At 47.3% G+C, this 5,748-nt stretch overlaps 1 pseudogene; it reads left to right on the top strand.

Annotated features, from left to right (window-relative positions):
- Positions 1–1,837: 1,837 nt before the first annotated feature.
- Positions 1,838–4,912, top strand: LOC126385527 (uncharacterized; annotated as a pseudogene).
- Positions 4,913–5,748: the final 836 nt, after the last annotated feature.

Raw genomic sequence — 5,748 nt, 5'->3', positions numbered from 1 at the left:
TTCATTTCACTGCTTAATACAGAGTGATGGTGCACTTAAAGGCTAAATGACAGTGCTTTAAGTGCTTTGTTAAAGACACAATGTTGTAGCCATTTAATCTTTCTATCAGAGGCAACACTTGGGGTAAAAATCCCTTGATTGAATCAATACATTTACTGAAGGTCAGAGCCTGAGCTACTCATTTTGTGTCTGTATAGTGTTGGTGGTTTTAACAACCCAGGGGAACTGTTAATGTTAATGTCAGTAATTTTATCGCCAACAAATAAATATAAAAGGGATTCAGTGTTTCACCATCATAATTTTATTTGTGGTAGTGTGAAGAGACCGCCACAGATCTGTGTGTCAGGGAATAAAATTTACAGAGAGCATAACTTAACAGCTAACAACTGAAGAACAAATAATATAAGAAAAATTAAAACAACATAAAAACAATATAAAATCCTGGCAAAGGCCCTAAGAGCCTGAGGGCGCAAATTGTACAGTAGATTACCATTTTTATAGCTTTAACCATGTGTTGAAGCAGAAATGTGTGTTTCACTTGATAGGTGGAGAGCCTGACCTTCTGGTCTGTCAGCAGTAAAGCCACAAAATGGAAGTAAAGCTGAAGAAAACCCCCCCAAAATAAAATAATAATAAATAGAATCAAAATTAGGTGTAAATGTGTGACTTCATTTTTAATTGGGAAAAGCAGGCTGAAAAATACACAAATGTAATGCATTCACTTCAGAAAAATATATTTTATTTATTTTTCTGAATTAATAACATAATAAAATCACAAATCCTTGATTTTCTGAAATTAAAGAGAACTATGCATTTTCAAAAGTCATACATATTATTTCTATGTTCTTAGACAGTCCTAAAATGTTAGTAAACATGAACAACTCTCTCCCAAATCCAAAAAGTACAGTGCTAAAAGTCAAAGTGATGCCACCAAGTATGAAAGGAACAGTGTGTGAGATTTAGAGGATCGAGGATCACAAATTGTAACCACCTAAAACTTCTCCTGGTTAGAATTCCTCATGTGTTTTTGTTCAGGAGGTTTTCACCACGAGCCAAATTATATGCAGAGGTCTCTTCTTTTCCAAAACAAACAGACAAGATGATTAAAACTGGTAAAAACACAAAATAAAGCAGTTTCACAATACAAATCAGTGTTTGCCCAGTGGCATTTTGAAGATGGGAAGATAACCCAGCATTTATAAATCAAACGTAGGATCCATACTAAAAATGTACATAGAGACAAAAGACAAAAATGGCGTGTGGCAAAAATAATTTACAATTTCTACAATCAGGCTTCCACCTCACCATTTGCATAGCCTATTTCCCGCTTCCAAAATGTTCATAAGCATGGGTTAAAGTTTTTAAAGATCACAACTTTTGTGTTGGAAGTGGCATGCGCATCTTTCAGGCCTCTTTTAGTTCGTAAGCAATGTTTATAAATGAGACCTCAGATGATTTAAACTTGTAAAAATACTGAATGAAGTAACATCACTGAAGATGTGTCCAGGTTGCACCACAAGGTGTATCTAAGTACTAATCCAGCATGGCGACACCATTGACTTCCAGGAAAAGGCTGGATGACAACTTTGAAAGTGTGGTGACAACTGGAGAGACAGTGGACAGCTCGGAGAAACGGCACCCGGGACAGGGAAGGTTAGCACCCCAAGCTGCAGCTCTCAAAAGGGAGCACCCAACATACGCTACGAAGAACCCTAAGGAGAAATACCCCCAGGGGCGCCCGGGAGGGGTGGGAAATGAGCGCCCTGAACGGACGGATATTCTGGTAATGACCCATGTGAACGTACAATCGACTACGAGTGCAGTCTGCAGATGTGGAAAGGTCTGCAAAAATCCGACTGGTCTGAAAATTCACCAGACCAAGATGGGCTGCATGAGGAGGCAAGTGGCGCAACGCACAGTGCCAGTACTTGATACAGCACCTGGTGAGACGGAGGAGAAGCCAGGCCCGGACACACCCCACAGTGCCCAGAGCCTCCAAGCACCACAAGCGACACCCCAAAGCAGACCATCTGAACATCGTTGGATTTTGTGGCGCGCTGCCAACAAAGAGTCAGAGTGGCACCAGTTTGATGAAGATGTTGATGCAGCCCTTGAAGCAACAGCCAAGGGAGATGTGGGCCAGAGGCTCCTGACAATGAGCACGTTTATAATCAGCATCGCTTCAGACAGATTTGGCATCAAGGAACAACATGCCACCAAGGCTACTACTGCAGCACCAATTCCAAACCGACGAGAGGTTAAGATCACCCACCTCAGACAAGAGCTGCGGACACTCAGGAGCCAGTACAGAAAAGCAAGTGAGGAAAAGAAGGCAGCCCTGGCAGAACTAAGAGGCGTGGTAAGGGAAAGGTTAATCACCCTTCGGCGTGCTGAGTGGCACAGGAAGAGGGGTAAGGAGAGGGCCCGCAAGCGCAGTGCCTTCATTGCCAATCCATTTGGGTTCACAAAGAAGCTGCTCGTAGAGGAACGCAGTGGTCAACTCTCATGTCCCGAGGAAGACATCAACCGCTACATCAGTAACACCTACAGCGACGGCATGAGAGAGCAAGATCTCGGCCACTGTGCAGCCCTCATATGCCCACTGGAACCCAGAACCCTGTTTAACATCAATGAACCCACCCTTAAGGAAGTCAAAGAGGTCATCAAATCTGCCAGAGCAGCTTCGGCACCAGGCCCAAGTGGAGTTCCATACAAGGTCTTCAAACACTGCCCCAGGCTTTTGGAACATCTGTGGAAGATCTTCAGAGTGATCTAGAGGAAAGGGAAAGTACCCCAGCAGTGGAGATACGCAGAGGGCATGTGGATTCCCAAGGAGGAGAATGCTAGCAACATCGAGCAGTTCAGGACAATCTCCCTCCTCAGTATTGAGTGTAAGGCCTTCTTCAAGATTGTTGCCAATCGCCTCATGGGATTTCTCCTAAAGAACACCTACATAGACACCTCGGTGCAAAAGGGCGGAGTCCCAGGGGTTCCAGGGTGTATCAAACACACAGGGGTGGTAACCCAATTGATCCGAGAGGCACGAGAGAGCAAGGGGGACTTGCTGTGGCTGGACCTTGCCAATGCTCATGGATCGATTCCACACAAGCTGGTGGAATTGGCCCTGAGAAGATACCATGTCCCAGAGAAGATCCGAGACCTCATCGTCGACTATTACAACAACTTTAGTCTGAGGGTGTCCTCTGGGGCTTCAACATCAGAGTGGCATCGTTTGGAGAAGGGTATCATTACCGGCTGCACAATCTTTGTGTCCCTGTTTGCATTGGCCAGGAACATGCTTGTGAAGTCGGCGGAAGTGGAGTGCAGAGGTCCACTGTCCAGATCTGGGACCTGACAACCCCCAATTAGAGCATTCATGGACAATCTTACGGTAACTACAACTTCAGTACCCGGATACAGGTGGCTCCTTCAAGGTCTGGAATGGCTCATGAAAAGAAAGGAAAAGTAACCGACCACTTCCGCTTCACTCTGGGAGACACTAGAATTCCATCTGTGTCAGAAAAGCCGGTGAAGAGCCTGGGAAAGCTCTTCACTAGCAATCTGAAGGACACCACTGCACGCCAGGGTACCAGCGATGACCTCGACAAGTGGCTCTCAGCTGTGGACAAGTCAGGGCTTCCTGGGAAGTTTAAGGCCTGTATTTACCAGCTGCCTCATCTCCTCTGGCTGATGCTAATCTATGAAGTCCCCATTACCATCGTGGAGGGCCTTGAGAGGAAGATGAGCCAGTTCCTATGGAGGTGACTGGGCCTGCCACGGAGCCTAAGCAGCATGTTTGGGCATAACAACAAGCTGCAGCTTCTGTTCAGCAGTCTGGGTTCCGAGTTCAAGGTCACCCGAGACAGAGAAGTCCTACTCTACCGAGATTCCGCTGACACCAAGGTCTCCTCAGCAGGTGTAGAGGTCAGAACAGGATGGAAGCGGTGCGCCCAGCATGCAGTGGAACGGGCAGAGGCAAGGTTGTGGCACAGCATCCTGGTGGGCACTGTGGCCACTGGTCGGGCCGGGCTTGGTAGCAAGCCGAAACCTTGCTACAGCAAAGCCAGTGGAAAGGAGAAGCGAAAGCTGATCCAGGAGGAGGTTTGTGCCGATGTGGAGGAAGCCTGCTTCAGCAGAATGGTGGGCATGTCTAAGCAGGGGGCCTGGACCAAGTGGGAGCATACAGCTGGCCGCAAGATCACCTGGGCAGAACTGTGGAAGGTGGAGTCACACCATTTCAAGTTCTTGGTCCAGTCAGTGTATGACGTCCTCCTGAGCCCTGCCAACCAGTCACCTGGGGCATGGTGGACTCACCTGCTTGCCAACTCTGCCAGAAAAGGGGATCATTAGAACATATCCTCAGCTGCTGCTCAAATGCCTTGGGAGATGGTCTGTACTGTTGGCGCCACCACCAGGTCCTGAGGGCAGTAGCAGACACCATCTGCACTGGCATCAACATCAGCAAGCGGCAACAACCCTCCAAGTGCACCATCACCTTTGTTCGAGCAGGTGAGAAGCCCCAGCCCCCAAGAAAGACCCAGGGGGGCCTGCTCGAAACAGCAAGGGACTGGCAGCTCCTGGTTGACCTAGGGAGACAGTTGAGATTCCCGGACATCATTGCAACTACAACACTCCGGCCAGACATTGTCTTGATGTCCGTGGCAAGTAAGCAGGTGGTGCTACTTGAGTTAACTGTCCCCTGGGAAGAACTTATGGAGGAAGCACAAGAGAGGAAAAGGGCCAAATACGCAGATCTGGTAGCTGAGTGTCGGAGGAATGGGGCCAGTCTCTACACCGGGTCCTGGGACTCCTAGGGATCTGTGGGCTGCACAGGCGGAGAGCCATTATGAACATCTTGGAGGCTGCTGAAAAGGCCTCACGTTGGCTCTGGTTGAGGAGGGGGGATGTGTGACGTAGTGCGCTACCTGGACACAAGTCAGGGCCTGATCACCCCCAGCTGGGTCACCCGGGTGAGGGTGTCTGATGTAAGACCCGAAACACCCAATGACCCCAGTAACATCACTGAAGATGTGTCCAGGTTGCACCACAAGGTGTATCTAAGTACTAATAAAGCAGTTTCACATAAAAAAACCCTGTGGTTTTCCGATGCTGTTTGGCATGTCGGACCGCTTGCCCAGCACCTGCTGTGTGCTCATCCTAATCTCTGACCCAGATGTTCGGGAGGTTTTTACCAGGGGCTGAACTGTCTGCAGAGGTCTCTTACTCTCCAAAACAAACAGGCCTGGCCAACAAGTAAAAACACTGAAAAAAGCAGTTTCACTTAAAAAAAACAGTGTTTTTCCAACACTGTTCAAGTCATTACTGAGGGGCTGCTAACTACCATGACTGATGCGAAAATGCAAATGGCTGTATCCAGAGTATGTCCATTCTGCGCTGCTGTACAAACATGACGGTGCAACATGGAGATCTCCGTGGATGAGGACCTGCTCCCTATGTAGACATAAACGGCTCATTCTAAGCTAACAAAAACACTAAATTTCTTATTTTCAGCTGATTATACACTAAAGTAAACATAGTTGTTATATTACATTCCATTTGTGCCAATATATCCTCCTAAATCCTACACACTGGACCTTTAAGTCTGGAGCCGCTCTATAGACAATTGATTTAGAAAGATGTTCTAGATGACAGTAAGGGCGTCCAGGGGAGTGTTCTGAGTGCATGGGTACATTTTCTGTTTCAGATCTGAGACGACTACAATAGATCAAAGCTCATTTGGGTACAAAG

The sequence above is a fragment of the Epinephelus moara genome, chromosome 24, assembly GCF_006386435.1.
Source record: "Epinephelus moara isolate mb chromosome 24, YSFRI_EMoa_1.0, whole genome shotgun sequence".
Taxonomy (NCBI): domain Eukaryota; kingdom Metazoa; phylum Chordata; class Actinopteri; order Perciformes; family Serranidae; genus Epinephelus; species Epinephelus moara.
Note: the sequence above shows the minus strand (reverse complement) of the source record. Positions and strands in the feature narration are given on the sequence as shown.